The sequence below is a fragment of the Staurois parvus genome, unplaced genomic scaffold (assembly GCF_062004578.1).
Source record: "Staurois parvus isolate SC_StPar_1 unplaced genomic scaffold, SC_StPar_1.0 ptg000303l, whole genome shotgun sequence".
Classification (NCBI taxonomy): Eukaryota; Metazoa; Chordata; class Amphibia; order Anura; family Ranidae; genus Staurois; species Staurois parvus.
Window position 1 is genome coordinate 1,067,090 of NW_028318099.1, and position 19,885 is coordinate 1,086,974.

Sequence of the window (19,885 nt, forward strand, 5' to 3'; positions counted from 1 at the left end):
ACACACTATATTCATCTATCCTCCGGTGTGCGGCTGACCCTTCTTCCTATTGCATCGTGTGTGGTGACGAGCCAGAGCCTGCACCTGTTGTGGATTGATCTGGATTGTTTGCCTGAGCGATATACCTCTGTTCTTCAGATACACTTTATACACTACAAGGAATAACAGGAAAGTAATGTTCTACTGGAAGCCATTCAAAGCTCTCTATGTTGTCCTCCTGAGGTTGGTTTAAGTAAATATATTTTCTATCACATTTCACACAGAGCACTGTTAACGGTGGTAGAACAGTAATAGGTATGAACCTATAGTAATGCTGCAGTGTTCATATTACTGGGCATTACCACAGACAAAGGATGCAATCTTGTTTCAATGAACATGCATGGTCTTGGGAGAACAAAATATACTTTTTGAGTGTATTACAAAAATGCAACTAAGTGCTAATAAAGTAAAAGTTACCAATATAATTAACAAAATCTTCTTTATATAAATGTAAAAACTGCCAGTAAATAAATCTATTATCTTTGTACAAAGGCATACACAAAGATATGTATAGTTTTTTTAATCCAAGTGCATCTTTGTTAGATTTGGTTAGAATAGAGAAGAATTAGAATTCCTCTGAGGTTTTACTGCTATTTGGGCCTCTTTTAGAGAGATTTACCCTCACTTTCTGTACTGGGGACAACCTTTTACCAGTCAGGAACTGATTAAAAACCTGCAACCGAGTGACAAACAGCAATAAAATGCTGACAAAGGTTCTAACTTTTGCCAACTTTAGAAATACGTTTGTGGAAAAAAAAGTCATACTCACCTGGTTGGATGCAGCATTGGTGCAATGCTGCCTCTGTCCCATGTTGCCTGCAAGATTAGAGACCACTGATCACTCAGTTCTTGGTCTTCACTAAATAAAGAGCTGTGATTGTCAGTCACTGTCTCTCCAGCTCTCGCTGGAGCATCGGGGTGTGGAGGAGGTGAGAGCGGTTGGCTCAGACTCTGAATGCTATGCTGAGAGGCTGAGTAAGTTGCCGCTCAGGGATCTGGGTGAATCCCAACATTAAAGCTGTGTTCTTTTCATAGCCTGGACTGGCTGAGTAACATCAGTCAACAGTGAGCTACAGGACTGCAGAACTAAGTGCACTTCTACAATCCATGGGATAAGTAGGGTCAAAAGCTTGGCCCTACTTCACCTAAAACCAGGCCAGTTCTGACATTTCTCTTAAAATCATCTGCATTTTTTTTTGCTAAAAAATAACTCTAAAAAATAACATCCCTTGTAATAGCATGGACAGTAACAAGTACTCCTCCATGCATGAAGGTAAAAAACCTTTAGTGTGCAGCTCCCCCCTTAGCCCCCCTAATACTCACCTGGGTGCACATCGATCCAGTGCTACAATAAAAGATGCTCTCCCATCTCATTGGCTGGGACACAGCAGCAGGAGTCATTGACACACAGAGGCAGCTTGGGGGGTGGGCACGCACAAGTGCCCCCAGAGCAAGCAGCTTGCTCTGGGGGCACTCATCAGGGGGGAAGTGTAAGGAGCCTGGTGGAGGACCCGAGAAAAGGAGGATGCAAATCAATTACACGTAGCAGGTAAGTATGAGTTTTTTTGTAGTTTTTTTTATGTTTTTCCGTTTACAACTTTAAAAACTGTATTGTTTTTGTTACATTTTTCATTTACAGAATTCCAATACCATTGCTTTTAAGGGTGGCTCTGTGACTCAAAATTTGCAAGCAGTGTTAGCACAAATTACAAACTTAAACCCACACAGTAGTCAGTCAGAAGTGACACTTTTTGCATATTGAGATGTTTCAATATGTAGTAAATACTTCTATGGGAAAATCTCTTGGAACACATAGCTTATAGTATGATACAGTATATTAACTGTTATCTTTTCTAAGTTGGTGGAAAAAAGCAAAGTACTGCCCTTGTATAGCTGCACTAAAAGGTTCTTTGCAATTTAAAGTTGATTGCATGCTACACGCACACGTAGCACATCAAACCTATAATCTATGACATGGGCTGGGTGAAAAGATTGCTTTATTCATCTATAACACCTATTGATTTGAACACATCACTTTTTTTTTCTTTTTTTAACTGTGAACATCTGATCATTGAAAATATGAGAATGATAATAACACAGAGTATAATTCCATAATGATCATAAAGCTGGCTAATGGTGTGGTTGGAACTTGAAGTATACACGATAGCATTGGCCCATGCACAGGTCTGTACACATTATCTTACTTTGACAAGTGTCACACTCAACAAAGATTATATGGAATAGGAGTATCCATTTGCCGCTATAATGTGGAAGGCAATTTGCAGCTCTATGAAAACAAGGCAATAGATTTCACCAGCACATAAATGCGTTATTTGATTTCTTTTGTATATTTTTTTACAGATGGCAAGAAATTGCATAAATTGCTTGACAGATAATACTGTGCTTGCCCAGCAGCAAATAGGAAAGAAATAATGAGCTCTCATTTTATTCTATGTAATATAGAATAGCTCATTTATAGGTGAAGAACTAAAGTGCCACATGGATAAGTAGATCATAAAGTATTTTTTTAGCAAAGGTTTACATAGGTAGATATTTTGATCAACATTCTGAACTAGCATTTCTTCAGATAGCTGAAGGTTCTTTAAAATTTTTGTCACTATCAATTTTCATATCTTCTTGCTTTTTTGGTCTTTCTGGGATGCAATATTATTTCGTACCAACAATTTCGCTGAATATTTCTGAAGGTTATTGTGTCTATGGAACATTTGAATGGCTTTGCATGTGTTGTGGTGTGGGGAGAAAAATATAAAAAAAAAAAATCTTTTCATGTGACAACACTGAAGAAATGACACTTTGCTACAATATATAGTAGTGAGTGTACAGCTCGTAAATTTGCTGTCCCCTTAAAATAACTCGACACACAGCCATTACTGTCTAAACCGCTGGGAACAAAAGTGTGTACACCCCTAAGTGAAAATGTCCAAATTGTGCCCAAGTAACCATTTTCCCTCCCCGATGTCATGTGACTCGTTAGTGTTACAAGGTCTCAGGTGTGAATGGGGAGCAGGTGTGTTACATTTGGTGTTATCGCTCTCACTCTCTCATTCTGGTCATTGGAAGTTCAACATGGCACCTCATGACAAAGAACTCTCTGAGGATCTGAAAACAAGATTAGTTGCTCTACATAAAGATGGCTTGGGCTATAAGAAGATTGCCAAGTCTCTGAAACTGAGCTGCACCACGGTGGCCAAGACCATACAGTGGTTTAACAGGACAGGTTCAACTCAGAACAGGCCTCACATTGGTTGACCAAAGACGTTGAGTGCCCATGCTCAGCGTCATATCCAGAGGTTGTCTTTGGGAAATAGACATATGGGTGCTGCCACCATTGCTACAGAGGTTGAAGGGGTGGGGGGGTCAGCCTGTCAGTGCTCAGACCATACTCTGCACACTGCATCAAATTGGTCTGCATGGCTGTCATCCCAGAAGGAAGCCTCTTCTAAAGATGATGCACAAGAAAGCCCACAAACAGTTTGGTGAAGACAAGCAGCCTAAGGACATGGATTACTGGAACCATGTCCTGTGGTCTGATGAGACCAAGATAAACTGATTTGGTTCAGATTGTGTCAAGCGTGTGTGGTGACAACCAGGTGAGGAGTACAAAGATAAGTGTGTCTCGCCTACAGTCAAGTATGGGGTGGGAGTGTCATGGTCTGGGGCTGCATGAGAGCTGCCGGCACTGGGGAGCTACAGTTCATTGAGGGAACCATGAATGCCAACATGTACTGTGACTGAAGCAGAGCATGATCCCCTCCCTTCGGAGACTGGGCCGCAGGGCAGTACTCCAACATGATAACGACCCCAAACACACCTCCAAGACGGCCACTGCCTTGCTAAAGAAGCTGAGGGTAAAGGTGATGGACTGGCCAAACATGTTTCCAGACCTAAACCCTATTGAGCATCTGTGCGGCTTCCTCAAACGGAAGGTGGAGGAGCGCAAGGTCTTTAAAATCCACCAGCTCCATGATATCATCACGGAGGAGTGGAAGAAGACTCCAGTGGCAACCTGTGAAGCTCTGGTGAACTCCATGCTCAAGAGGGTTAAGGCAGTGATGGAAAATAATGATGGCCACACAAAATGTTGACACTTTGGGCCGAATTTGGACATTTTCACTTAGGGGTGTACTCACTTTTGTTGCCAGCGGTTTAGACATTAATGACTGTTGAGTTATTTTGAGGGGACAGCAAATGTACACTGTTATACAAGCTGTACACTCACTACTTTACATTGTAGCAAAGTGTCATATCTTTTCATGTGACAACACTGAACAAATAATAAAATATTTACAAAAATGTGAGGAGTGTACTCGCTTCTGTGAGATACTGTATATATGCTTAGACTAATAAAACATTAGTTTAGATTGAACAGAATCTCTAGTTTTAATTAGAATTGAATATGGAAAAAAAACACATTTTTTTCAGCCTGGATTGTAACTCATAAGGCTTTTAATGACATTAGGACTGACAAAACATGTCATATAATGTGTAATAAAATAACCCATAACAACTGTAGAGGGTTTTTTCATTGATCATATACGTATAGTCGCGTATCAGCTGGAAAGTTCATATTTGGCAGTAAACATCAGTAAAGAAAAGATCTGTTCTAAAGTGGAACTAAACTACATCTGAGCACCACGATATGAAAATGCTATTGTATTTATTTTTAATATCTAAAGCAAATTCACTGATCCATCCATATCTCCATGCTTTATTTTGTTGAAAAATCACTTTAACACCCCCCCCCCAACATTTCTAATTGCGCCCATCTTGAGTAAGGGAAATTATTCTTGTAGCATTTACTCTCTACAATCCATCTGCTTTTAGCTCAGAAAGGCAGAAGGACATGCTTCCTGCAAAACTCTGGGATGTATCCAGGGGCGGACTGACAACTCATGGGGCCCTCGGGCAATAGGGGAATCATGGGGCCCCTGTGTCCTCACCCACACTCAAATCACACCCAAAAAAGCCTATGAAAGGTACCAGGGGCATCTCATGGGGCCCCCTACTGACCCTGGGCCCTCAGGCAGTGCCCAAGTTCCCAAATGGTCAGTCCGCCCCTGAATGTATTACATCATTTTAGCCTAGGCCAGAAACCAAGGAAGCAAGTTAAGAAATTGGAAAACAAAAAGTTTAAAACAAAGTGTATATAACATACCCTCCTATCTATTTACTAATGCTAGCAGCGTAAGAATTAAAATAGTTAATATTGATTGAGAGAGTTTAGTTCCACTTTAAGAGTATACACTGGTGCTCAATTTTACACCGCTAGCAAAAGCTAGCAAGTTACTTTTTTTTCTTCATAAGACTGAGAGCTATATAACATAATGTTCAACTGGTTCTAAAGGCTGAAGGTTTTTTCCTTCATACATTCTATGCATTAAGATAAAAAAAAACCTTCTGTGCCAGATGTTGCCACTATCTCCCCTCCCTTGTACTGTACTTAAATGAGCCTGATTTTGAACCAACAATGTGCATAAGAGCAGTGACTCACTCTGCTCTCTCTTCTTACTGGGCAAATTGATAGCTGCTGTCAATCAAATTCTGCAATGTGGAGGCAGGAGGCAGGGCCACGATGCTCTGTCATGTACAAAATTGGTCTTATAGAAATTAAAACCTTCACAAAAACATTACTATGTTTCTAGTCCTCAAATCACTCTCTTTCTCAAGAATGAGTATTGCCCTCTTACAGCGGTTAGGTTCTATGAAGAAAGCTCTTATTAGAATGCCAGTTTAGCAGAAAATATTGGACCTCTATGGGCAGCAAGTCACAGCCTACTTTAATTTCCTGGCAGTTCCCTTAAAGTAGTTATAAAAGTGGTTGTAAAGTTCAAGGTTTTTTACCTTCATGCATTTTATGCACGAAGGTAAATAACCTTCTGTGCAGCAGCCCCCCCTAATACTTTCCTGAGCCCCATCGAGATCCAGCAATGTGCACAAGAGCCTTGACTCTGCAGGGACTCTCCCTCCCCACTGGCTGAGACAGAATTGGAGGCATTGTCTGCTGCTGTTGATTACAGCTAGTGAGCCAATGAGGACAGAGAGGGGGCAGGATTGAGCTGCAGCAGAGCATGCGGAGAAGCAGCTCAGGAGCAAGCCTACTTGGGTGCCCCCATAGCAAGCTGCTTGCTCTGGGGGCACTCAACTGGAGGGAGGGGCCAGGAGCACTGGCGGGAGACCCAAAAAAGTGGAGGATTGGGGCTGCTCTGTGCAAAACCACTGCATAGAGCAGGTAAGTATAACATGTTTGGTATTTTAAGTGATATTAAAGGCATTTTTTTTTCATTTTAAAGACTGAAGGTTTTTTTTCTATGCATAGAAGGTAAAAAAACCTTCACTGTGCAGCTCCCCCTACTACTAACCTGAGCCCAATCTCAATTCAGCTATGTGCACAAGAGCAATGGCTCTCCCAGGTCTCTCCCTCCTCATTAGCTGGGACACAGCAGCAGGAGCTATTGACTCCCAATGCTGTCAATCACAGCTAGTGTGGAGGGAGCAGGGGGCAGGACTGAGTCACGCTCTGGGTGTCCCATAGGGAGTGAGCAGGCATGGGTTCCTGAGTTGCTGCTTGCTCTGGGGGAAAGGGGGAGGGTCCAGAAACATCAGCAAGGGACCTGAGAAGAGGGGGATCATTGCATCAAAACCATTGCACAGAGCAGGTAAGTATGATGTGTTTATTGTTTACAAAAGCCTTTAGAACCACTTTAAGACAGACAATCTTGGAATGACCCCCTTTGTATCAAAGAGTTATTAATAATAAGATTTTCTTTTTCACTATTCAGATTTAAAGGATAAGTTCACCTTTTGTAACACGTTACACCCATATTCAGGGTGTAACATGTTACGAAAGGACTGGCCCCCAATCCCTTTTTGTGACAGCTAGCGGGAGATCTTCTCCAACAGCCTTTGTGGCTGTTGGCTTGTAGTTCTCAATGACCTACCATGGTGCTGTGGAGTGTCATTGTTAATTGATTTGAAGTCCTCATGCACACTGGACATTTTTACAGCTGCTGTTTTTGGCTTTTGACATTTTTTTTCTACAGCCAGTAAACTCCCCAGCATGTTATCCTATGTGTCCATGTAGTCAGCATTTTTTGGCTGGAAAAACCCCCCAGAACTAATGGGTTTCTCAAGGAGTTTTTTAGCTGTAAAAATGCTCTAATGCTGCAAAACATGGTAAATTGCTGCAAACTGGCACTTTTGGACTTTTTTTGGTAAAAAAAAAGTTAAGAAACGCAAACGCAAAAAAACGAGGCAAAATGCTGCTAAACGTTAATGCAAAACCGCTAAAAACCGCTGAAAACCACATTTTTAATGATTATTATTAAAACGCCCCATGTGCATGGAGTCTGTCAGAGTGTACCTGCTTGACTGTATGATATACAGGGACACATATATATTGTCAGGTCTGCAGGAATCCTGTATGTTTGCAGGCTCCCAAAACAAAAAATAGTAAATGCGCATTTTTTTTTTTTTGCCTTCAAAAAATGTGCAGTTATTAGTTTTTGTTAAAAGGTGAACCTATCCTGTAAATCTACCCTAGACATTTGAATCTGATGAGCAATACATCCAGCAGAGAGAAACACAAACTTTTGAAAGAACACCTACCCACCCCATATGGGACGAGATCTCTGGAAACTGTTAGAGCAGATTAGGCAAACCTCTGCGTATGGTAGACTGAATATACTTCCTGACTTTAGTACAGCTGCAGTGTTTCCTGGGTAGCAGTTGACTGGCTGATCTCACTTGTTGCCTAGAATTGCCCTTTAATCAGAGCTAATGTTGAGATGGAAAGACATTATTGTCCTTCCTCGGTAAAACAAACTATTGTTAGAGCTGTCTTCAACTTTAAATGAATCTAACATAATAAAAAATGTATTTCATTCAGTTCATGCTTTGTTCAAAACTTACATCTGGAACACTTGTCAAAACTATGAGAACCTAATTTTTCACCTGTTTATGTGCTACAATAAGGCATAATCAGAGGACACGCATATAATGCTTTATTCATGCCACAAACTGGCACCCTTCTATTGCAAAAAATGATGGCAGGATTACCATTTAATAAATTATAACACCTCCCTCATTATAACAGATGGGGAACAGTGACACAGGGAAGATAACAGCTGTGACATGTTTGATGAATGCTCCGAAAGGATTGTAAGCCATGAAAACAAACACATAATACTTGTTCCCATTCCACTGTTCCCTGCTGTCCTATGGTAGTGGCACAGAAGCCAAGTATAGCATTACTTGCAAGTCTATCCTGACTTTCACCTGTCAGATTAAAGTGTCATGTTACAGCAAGACTGATACAGTGTTGTACTGAGTAGGGGAATACAATTCCATTCTCCTTTCAGATGGAGGTCCTGGCATTATCAGAGAGTAATGCAAAAATTTCCATTTCAATTGGGTAAGCAAAAAAATGTATGCAGAGTGCTAAGAATAATAAATACTGGTATTGCTGCAATGAATCTTCTTTTTGTCAAAATATATAAACACTATTAAGAGTTTCACTGAGCCAGTCAGCAGTCTCACAACTATAAAAGCCCTATAAGTACGCTGAAATTATATTCCACTGAGTTCCTGAAAATTCATATTAAGGAATACATAAAAAGGATACTGTTATCTTTTGTGAAATAAAGGCATATATATACACACTATATTGCCAAAAGTATTGGGAAGCCTGCCTTTACACGCACATAAACTAAAATGGCATCCCAGTCTTAGTCCGTAGGGTTCAATTCTGAGTTGGCGCGACTGTTGCAAATATAACAGCTTCAACTCTTCTGGAAAGGCTGTCCACAAGGTTTAGGAGTATGTATTTGGGAATGTTTGACCATTCTTCCAGAGGCGCATTTGTGAGGTCAGGCACTGATGTTGGATGAGAAGGCCTAGCTCGCAGTCTCCGCTCTAATTCACTCAAAGGTGTTCTATCGGGTTGAGGTCAGGACTCTGTGCAGGCCAGTCAAGTTCCTCCACCCCAAACCCGCTCATCCATATCTCTGTAGACCTTGCTTTGTGCACTGGTGTGCAGTCATGTTGGAACAGGAAGGGGCCATCCCCAAACTATTCCAACAAAGTTTGGAGCATGAAATTGTCCAAAATCTCTTGGTATGCTGACACCTTAAGAGTTCCGTTCACTGGAACTAAGGAGCCAAGCCCAACCCCTGAAAAACCCCACACCATAATCCCCTCTCCACAAAACTTTACACTTGGCACAATACAGTCAGGCAAATACTATTCTCTGGTAATCGCCAAACCCAGACATGTCCATTGGATTGCCAGACAGAGAAGCGTGATTCATCACTCCAGAGAACACATCTCCACTGCTCTAGAGTCCAGTGGTGAAGTGGTTTACACCACTGCATCCAACGCTATGTATTGCACTTGGTGATGTAAGGCTTGGATGCAACTGTCTGGCCATTCCGTGTAGCTCTCTACGCACTGTTGTTGTGCTAATCTGAAGGCCATATGAGGTTTGGAGGTCTTCAGCTATTGACTCTGCAAACAATTGGTGACTTCTGCACACTGTATACTTCAGCATGCGCTGACCACGCTCTGTCATTTTACATGGCCCACCACTTCATGGCCGAGTTGTTGTTGATCCCAGTTCCTTTCACTTTATTACAATACCACTAACAGTTGACTGTGGAATATTTAGTAGCAAGGAAATTTCACGGATGGACTTATTGCACAGGTGGCAACCTATCACGGTACCACACTTGAATTCACTAAGCTCCTGAGAGTGACCCATTTTTTCACAAATGTTTGTAGAAGCAGTCTGCATGCCTAGGTTCTTGATTTTATACACCTGTGGCCATAGAGGTGATTGGAACACCTGAATCCAATGATTTGGAGGGGTGTCCCAATACTTTTGGCATAAATGAGTGCACCCCAACAGATTTTTCAAAAATCCTTTACTTTACTTTCAGAATCAACATTGTCTATGGGACACTATACTACAAAATACTCCCATAATGGGCCATTGATTGCAAACAAGATTTGTTAATTTGCACACACAAAAAAGTATTATTCCTAACAAATTCATTCAAGATCATGTTGTAAAAATGAATACACCCCAATGAAAGCCCTAGTAGCAAAGCTAAATTTTAGACAACAAAATCCTAGTTAACAAGAATTCAACTAAAGGTGAGTCTAATTATTCAATAAACAGGTGTCCAGCAGACAGTTGATAATAAAAGGGTGTTACTTAACAAAGAAAACCCCTTCCCATTTCATGCTGTCAGCAATGGCACCACATGGAAGAGAAATGTCACAAACCCTGAGAAAAAGAATAAGTTCTTTACACAGAAAGGTTAAGGCTACAAGAAGATCACCAAAACTTTACTTATCAGTCAGAATACTGTAACAAAAGTGATACAAACACTTAACAAGCGTTAAGTCTCACAGAGACATCCAGGCCTTCCAAAGCAGTTAACACCTCAACAGGAGTGTTTTCTGGTGAGTAGGGTGGAAGAAAATCACCATGCAAGTTTACTGCAGTTAGCTAAAGAAGTAGAAATTCAAACTGGGGTGATTGTTTCCTGTAACACAATACGGCATACACTTCAGAGGAATGGCATGTATGTGTGTCATCCACGAAGGAAGCCTCTTCTAAAGACCTTGCACAAAAAAGCTTGCCAAGGATTTGCCAGGGCCCATGTTGAAAAAGAAGACAACTACTGGGACTTGATCTCATCACTCCAGAGTACAAAGATACATTTTTTTGGAACTGATGGTTTCAAAATTGTATGGCGTTGTGAGGTAAGGAGTACAAAAAAAAAAATGCATGGTGCCTACAGTGAAACATGGTGGTAGCAGTATCCTTCTGCGGGGTTTCATTGGTGCTGCTGGTGTCGTGGAGCTGCATTTCATTGATGGTATCATGAATTCACAGATGTACTGCTCTATATTGAAAGAGAAGATGCTACAATCAGTCCATACCCTTGGTCATCACGCACTTTTCCAACATGACAATGCTCCAAAACACAAATCTAAAGCCACTGTTGCATTTCTGAAGAACAGGGTGAAAGTGATTCAGTGGCCAAGTATGTTTACTGATCTGAATCCAACTGAACACCTATGGGGAATTTTGAAGAGTCAAGTTGAGCATCACTCTCCATCCAGCATCCAGGCTCTAAAAGAGGTCGTTCTTGAACAATGGAAAAAGATAGATGTTTTAATATGTCGCCAACTTGTTCATTCCATGCCTAGAAGACTTGGTGCTGTCCTTACAAATCATGGAGGTCATACAAAATATTAGATGGGGTAGTTTTTTTGTTGTGGGGTGTATTAATTTTTGCATCAACTAATTTGAGTAAAACTGAAGATTTTATAAAGTTTTTTATTATTAACATTACTTCCATGTAATGAGCTAAACAAATGTTCTATAAAATCACTTTTGTCAAAACTCTGGAAATTGTTCTTGTGTTCATTGAGATATCGATCAAAATCTTACTTTTCTAAAGGGGTGTACTCATTTATGCTGAGCACTGTCTATTATATATATATATATATATATATACACACACACACACACACTGTGTATATTAAAGACCACACTTTACTGGGAGGCATATTGAAGCTTTAGGATGCTGTGTTGTTTTATATTATAAATAGTGCAAGGAGAATCCATAACATAAACATAGTTAAAGTAAATGTATAGCCAAAATGATTCTTTTTGTTTTGAATAGAGCAAAGAGTGATTTGAACTCTTTTGAAGTGTTATTTCTCTTTACCTTCCAGGTAGATTCATAAGCCTAGTACACAAAATGAGAAAATCAGGCAAAAATACCCCTTTATTAGTGATTGTCCAATAATCTGACAGTTAGTACATAGCTTTTGAGAGCCTTTCATGTGAAATTATCCAAAGGGAAAAGCACAAACATTTTTCTTCTACGATAACAGAACAAATGATTTTTGATTAATCAGTATGGTATTCATCTGAAATAAAATTGAGTGACCAAGACCGTACACCATGCTTGCTCAGAAACAAAAGAATACATTACAATACATTTACATATACAATACGTTACATCACTTCCAAAGTTATATTCTATCTTACAAGAATTTTTGTAATTTAAGTACCCTCTTCATTTCGAAATGAGACTAGCATGCAAAAAAACAGACAATCATTTGTCTGGTATTCTCATTGTGTGTACGAGGCTTTAGTGACCACTGCCAATGAAACCTGAAAGTGATAAAATATCGAAAATTTTACAGCAGTCACCAAAAAAAGTTAAAAGTTAAATCTTCTGGAAACACCTCTCTAAGTAGTGTATTCCCCACACTTTGCAGGCATTTGCTCTTACTTTCTGTTGCATCTTTGGGACAAATGAAGAGAAATATCCCCAAGGGGGCACAGACAAGCCTGGCAGGGATTTTAACCATTACCTGCAGTATAAATGAAATGTTTTGGCTTAAATTTATTTATGTTGGCTAAATTTACAGTAGCTAAAATAAAATAGAAAACCCATAGTTCTTCCAGAGGAAGGCAAGACTTATAAAGCATTTACTCTAGCGGGGAACATTTTTCTTTTTGATCCACGAAGGAAATTTTATACTTTTTGGATCAATATGTATAAATAAGCTATGTCTTATAAATATTAATCCTCAGGACTGAAACCGCATGTTAATCAAAGTTTGCTAAGTATTTCTTCTTGATCCTGGAATTTGTTGCATTTAATCTGTCCCTGTTGGGTACAAGTTTTCTATGAAGCTTTTCTATGTGGTTTGATTACGTATGTGTAGAGTTTAGATGACTGAACATGCTACCAATGTTAATATTCTAGTTTCATTGGGTAATAAAGTCATGATTTTATTTTCCTATGTTTGATACTTTCTCTGATTGCCATATATACTCGAGTATAAGCCGACCCGAACATAAGCCGAGGTACCTAATTTTACCACAAAAAACTGGGAAAAACTATTGACTCGAGTATAAGCCGAGGGTGGGAAATGAGGCACCTACTAGTCAATGTAAAAAATAAAGATAGAGACCAATAAAATCACATGAATATTTGTGGGGTGTCAGTGGGGGGAGGAATAGTGCCCCATCGTTGGTGTCAGTGGGGGGAGGAATAGTGCCCCATCGTTGGTGTCAGTGGGGGGAGGAATAGTGCCCCATCGTTGGTATTAGTGACACCAATGATTGGGCACTATTCCTCCCACTGACACCAATGATACTTACTTTGCTGACCCCTGCTCCAGCCTGGGCTCGCTCGCTCCCTCCCTCTCCCATGGTACACACTTACGGGGTCAGATGTCTTCCTTCTCCGGCCGCTCTCCTCTTCTTCACTCGCTCGATCTTCGCGATGCCGCTCGGCTCCTCCTCTCCAAGCTCCACCTCCTCGCCGGTGATTGGGCGCCTGTGTGCCTCTCCTGAGCTACAGTTCCGGCGGCCAATCACCGGCGAGGATTGATCCCGGGGGGTGTGTTCAGATGACAGGGACGGCATGTCATCCCGCAGACATTGACTCGAGTATAAGCCGAGGGGGCCGTTTTTCAGCACAAAAAATGTGCTGAAAAACTCAGCTTATACTCGAGTATATACGGTAACTTTTGCTTTAGATGGCAAACCTACAGTATTTATTATATAACAATCTTGTGACAAGCACCACTGTTCTCTTTTGCGCAACACTTCTGTTTAACATAATTTTATAAGCAACCAGGTTCATCCTCCTAAAAATTGAGCTTTTAATCTAAATTAAACATGTATATAGTAATTTCCTGCTTTTATACTGTGCAGTCTGAACGTACATTTGTATGTACACAAAGTATGCTAAAGGCAATCAGCTGCTTGTGTCCAGTTTGCTGCCTGGCTGTGGAAGTATTACATAGGTATATTGTAAGTACTGATGAGTAAGGGCACTTTCATTTGTTACACTCAGCAATCACAATAAGCTCCAGTTTGTGTTGTCCTTAAATGAACATTTTTTTAAAATTAAATACCAACTGTAATGAATTTGCATGTAGACCAAAATAAAATGCTTGCTCCAGTAACTGTCGATATAGTCAGGTAAAATGCACTCAAGTCATTTTAAGCATCTAATAGCATCATAAATAAAACTTTACTTGGTAAAGACAACAAATAACCGGTATCTTTCCCTTTAGTATTATCACTAGGTGAATATGCGAGTATTGGTTCTTTCACCAAGTTCCAAAGTTCCCAGACAAGTACTAATTCATGCAGGATATTGCATGGGCAAATCACAGGTTCACTTTAAGAATTTTTTTATTTAATAAAAGCTACACAAACAGACACTTTTACCAAAATGTTACATTTAGAGTTATAAACAGTTCTGCCATTAGAATCTATTTTTTGTTTTTTGTTAAGACCAAAAAAAAAAAAAAAAAAAAAAAGAGTAAAAAGTCCAGTTGCAAAACTGGTTCAAAATATATGAACGCATGCAAAATAATATACATATATAATCATCATGCTCTCTCTGATTTTCAGAAAAGTTACACTTACTGCTAATAGATGCTTCTCCTTAAATGGCCAACTATTATTTTTTCCAAACATCAAAACTTTATATTCTGTTAATGTCATGGAAAAATATAAATGTAAAATAAATATAAATGAGTATAAAAAGAAATGTAAGTTTTCCTCTGCCATCTTATCAACATTTGCTTACTCTCCATCGCTTTCTTCACTGCTCCACCCCACAGAAGGGCGTAGGGTGAAAGAAGAGTCCGAATCATATCCAGTATAATCCATTTAAGGAGGTTATTGTATTGTGTGGCTTCTCCATGTATGTATCTAGCCCCTGTGCTATGTGTGTATGTCTCTCTCACACTCTCTAGACTATAAATGTGAACGCCTTTCAAACTTCATGCTTGCAAGGTCACTGATATTCAGATGGCATCTTCTGTGTTACATTTCACTATAGTGTAGCAAGCTCCTAGCATATATATCACTGTAGAATTCAGACAACATGTTTTATTGGCAAACAGCTTTCACTTATATGATGCATCATACTGTGTTGTAAATAGTCACAAGTTACTAACATTTGTTCCTTGGAAGAGCCCACTGCTGCTTATGGCATGGGAAAGCTTCCTAAAATAGACCACCTTCATTATAAAATCTTTTACCTTTACTAGTGTAGGATTACCCCCTGCAGGGGCCGCTTGATAATGCTTGTTCCCAGTGGTTGCCCTGACCGTGCAAGCCTTTTGACACTCTGGGTTCAGACATATTTCAACAGTACAGGATAATAATGCAAGAGAGACAATTCTTTAGTAACACCTCTATATTAGACTTATTCAAAAGAGTAGACCACAAGAATAATAGGTTTAGGCTATAAAACCCCAGTTAATGACTAAAAATAGAACACTGGTATAACAGAAGTAGTCAATTAGGAATGTTTAACAAATTTTACACACATGAGTAGTAAGCTTTAACTATTTAACTGCAGTATCAGCAGTAAAAGGGGGAAGAAAAGGCTTGTTGAGCTTGTTGATGTATCAGCTCTGTCTAGGCCATCACTGTTGCAATGGTGGATAAAGAAAATTATATAAATGTATACTCTCATAAAAAGTTAAAAGTATCCTATTTTTTTATAACAATGGCCTTAGAAGAGAAGAGGTCCCTTTAACTAGAGATTGAAACTTGAGTCCTAAAGTCACTGATATGATGGTGTCTGCTGCCTTCTGCTAGCAATGGGGGTGCCCATAAACATTAGTGAATACTGATAATTCAATGAAGTTAAACAGGTAAGCAATAGTACTGCTAAAAGCAAAGATCTGATACTGAGGTGTAAAGGTGTTTGCAGTGTCTCTAGAGTGATGACAGAAAGAGGATGGGCATCTGTCCGCTCACCAATCCCATGAATAGTACAGCCTCTTAGGAACAAGAGTTCTTGCACAGGCTCTTGGTTAATGCAGGGATGTGCAGAGTTGACAACTGATGGCCTGTCAACGCAGTGAGCGGAGATGTCTGTGTGAAGACCAGTCCTGATGCAGAGAAGCTGATGTGATTCCAGTGTGGTGATCAGCATCACAGCTGTGTTCAACTAATGTGCAGGGTCCCACAGCAACTTCCTGTGTTCTGCTCTAAATCCCCCACCAACAGAGCGAGTCAGTCCCTGGCTGTAGAATATATCTGCTCTCCCAGGATCCTTCCGGTTTGCTAACTCTCTGGTTGTTGTATTTCAATCAGCACTCAAAAATACAATATGTACTGATTATAGGACTGCAAGTCCCAAGATCTTCTGCTGTCAGGAGAACTGGATCCACTTTGCTAACAGGAAGTGTAGGAAGTGTAGCAGACCCAGTACTGGGCACTAGGGGAAAGGATTCATAATAGTCTCATCTGTAAATGTCCCTGAAAGGCATAATGATATAGACAACACCTGACTAGTTCAGTTTAATAAAACTGATCAGTTATCTTAAACCTTTTTAGATGTTTCTAGGAGTTTTGGGAACTCCTTGGGCAAAGTAACCTGATGACAGGAACATAGTGGTAATCCAAGCAAAAGCAGGAACAAAAGTCTGGCCACAGGGCAGACAAACTTGAAACCAGGTACAAGGTCAGACGCAAGACCAAGGACTTTACATTTACAGGATAACAGCACCTAGACAGTAGTAAACTGTGCTGTCTGTTGATGAAGACAGCATGAAGGAACCAGGAGTGTAAAAAGGGAATTTATGTAGTAGGAAAACTCTCAGTATAGGATAATCAGGATAAGGGATGAGCCAAACAGCTCTGGGTTTGGTTCATCAGGTGTTCTGCTTGGATGCTAGGTGTATTGCTAGGTGTTTCAATGCCGAACCCGAACATCATTGAAGTCAAAGGAAGACGCCCTGTCAAATCAAAAATGCTTATTTTCGGAGATAATAGGCAAGTGGGTGAAAAAATATAGCATGTGGGGTGAGCACTACCCTGTGAAACATGTACAAAAAGTTTAATTCTATACAGCCAGAAGCAGTGATTTTCTATCACTGACATTTACAAAGAAAAACATTTTAGAATTGCTGGCAAATGACAACGACAGCTGCCATTGCAGGCTTCTTTGTTTTAATAGAAGACCTCCACCAAGGGTCTGCTATTTTTTTTGTGGGACATTTGGAGGGCTTTGTGTGTTTTTTTTTTTTTTAAGAAAGAAGCTACCAATGAATATCATGTGTCAGCAATTAAAACAGTTTAATTTTTTCTTTGTAAATGTAATTTTTGTGTAGCCCAACCCACAGCAAGAATGGAAAAATATTGAATAGAGTACTCCCCATAATTCCAGAACCTTTATGTGTCTTATAGATTTGAGGGGGTATCACACACAAAAAAAGTGAGCAGTCCCCCAGGAAATCCATAGTACACCCTTTGGGTCTTGCACGGATATTAGGAGAGACTCCAAGCCAAAACCAAGCAAAAGCAAAAAAAAATAGTGAGTTCCTCTTAAAAATCCATATCAGATGCCTAATTCAAACATGCAGTCTGGCAGGTCAGGAAAAGGGGAAGGGGAGAGGAATGTTCGGTCTTTTCCCTTTCTCCCACCTGAACCATACCAGACCATATGCACTTAAAAATGGGAAGGGTGCTTTGCCAGGGGGGACCATCCACAGAAAAGTACATTGTCCCCATGTTGATGAAGACAAGGACTTCTTCCCCACAATCCTTGCTCAGTGGTTGAAGTGGTTTAGGATGGAGGGTTTATAAGAATATGGAAGCCCCCTTTAATAATAAGGGGACCCCCACATACTGCCCCCCCCAGATGAATGAGAATGGAGTATATACAGGTGAAACTCGAATAATTAGAATATCATGCAAAAGTTCATTTATTTCAGTAATGCACCTTAAAAGGTGAAACTAATAGCAAGATAGTTCAAGCCGTGATTTGTCATAATTGTGATGATTATGGCTTACAGCTCATGAAAACTCCAAATCCACAATCTCAGATCATTAGAATATTGTGAAAAGGTGAAATATTCTCAGCTCAAAGTGTCCCACTCTAATCAGCTAATTAAGCCATAACACCTGCAAAGGGTTCCTGAGCCTTTAAATGGTCTCTCAGTCTGGTTCAGTAGGAATCACAATCATGGGAAAGACTGCTGACCTGACAGTTGTGCAGAAAACCATCATTGACACCCTCCATAAGGAGGGAAAGCCTCTAAAGGAAATTGCAAAAGAAGTTGGATGTTCCCAAAGTGCTGTATCAAAGCACATTAATAGAAAGTTATGTGGAAGGGAAAAGTGTGGAAGAAAAAGGTGCACAAGCAGCCGGGATGACCGCAGCCTGGAGAGGATTGTCAGGAAAAGGCCATTCAAAAGTGTTGGGGACTTTCACAAGGAGTGGACTGAGGCTGGAGTCTCTTGGGGAGCCATGTCATCTGCTGGTGTTGGTCCACTGTGCTTCATTAAGTCCAGGGTTAACGCAGCCGCCTACCACAAGATTTTGGAGCACTTGATGCTTCCTTCCGCAGACGAGCTTTATGGGGATGCTGACTTCATTTTCCAGCAGGACTTGGCACCTGCCCACACTGCCAAAAGCACCAAAACCTGGTTCAATGACCGTGGGATTACTGTGCTTGGTTGGCTAGCAAACTCGCCTGACCTGAACCCCATAGAGACTCTATGGGGCATTGCCAAGAGAAAGATGAGAAACATGAGACCGAACAATGCAGAAGAGCTGAAGGCCACTATTGAAACATCCTTGTCTTCCATAACACCTCAGCAATGCCACAGGCTGATAGCTTCCATGCCACGCCGCATTGAGGCAGTAATTGCTGTTCTATGTACAATCCTTGTTTTATTGATTGCAAGTAATATTCTAATTTTCTGAGATTGTGGATTTGGGGTTTTCATGAGCTGTAAGCCATAATCACCACAATTATGACAAATCACAGCTTGAACTATCTTGCTTTGCATGTAATGAGTCTATCTCATATATTAGTTTCACCTTTTAAGTTGCATTACTGAAATAAATGAACTTTTGCACAATATTCTAATTTTTCGAGTTTCACCTGTAGAACCACCCAACAACTCACAAAAAAAAAAAAAAACCCAGAGCATGCAACCGTTCATGCACATGTTCAGAAGCCAAAATCAATGCAGGTCAGATCAGACAGTATAAAATAAAGTAGGGTTTGCCAAAAACCACTGAAATAGAGAATTAAATTATATAAACTATAGATCAACATAGATGGCTGCACCAGTGTTAGCTGGTGAGTGTGTTTTAAAAACCTGATTACACTTTGAAAAATGGATTAGGAGTATAACTGACCCATTTACAAATTTCCTAAGAAAGGAATGTAGATTATTTTCCCCATTTGACCTGTTAAAGCATCGAAGTTAATGTGCACCCCTTGTATGGGGAAGGTTATAAGCTTCCCCTCTTGGTGAATTGATTAAAGGGTAAGTTAGACTACAAAGGTTGTGTTTTATGGGGAAATCAGCCTGATCTAGGTCTATTCTTAACCATTTGCCCTCCTGAGGATTTACCCCCCCCCCCCCCTTCCTGACCAGACTATTTTTTGCGTTACGTCACTGCATTAGTTTAACTGACAATTGTGCGGTCATGCAACGCTGCACCCAAATGAAATTTACGTCCTTTTTTCCCACTAATTGAGTTGTCTTTTGGTGGTATTTGATCGCCTGTGTATTTTTATTTTTTGCGCTATAAGCAAAAAAAGACTGACAATTTTCAGCAAAAAACAATATTTTGAACTTTTTGCTATTTTTTTTTTTTTTTTTTTTTTATAATTTAAATATTTATTCATTTTTCATTTAAAAAACAATACACATTTCCATATATTGAAAATATAATATTACAATTTCTCATAAACCATTGGTTTCGTATCATTTTCATTTTCTCCCCATAGCTCCCTTAACCCA

General features: G+C 40.0%; 1 protein-coding gene and 1 long non-coding RNA gene across 5 annotated transcripts in view; both read right to left on the minus strand.

Annotated features, from left to right (window-relative positions):
• Positions 1 to 19,885, minus strand: part of PRKG1 (protein kinase cGMP-dependent 1) — a 1,352,400-nt gene that overhangs the window by 88,947 nt on the left and 1,243,568 nt on the right. The gene's annotated exons all lie outside the window — the stretch shown is intronic.
• On the minus strand, positions 10,389 to 14,683 carry LOC149457722 (uncharacterized). The gene is made up of 2 exons (XR_016313566.1): positions 14,531 to 14,683; positions 10,389 to 10,967 (listed from the first exon to the last, which is right to left on the minus strand). It is a non-coding gene; the product is annotated as an uncharacterized LOC149457722 (long non-coding RNA).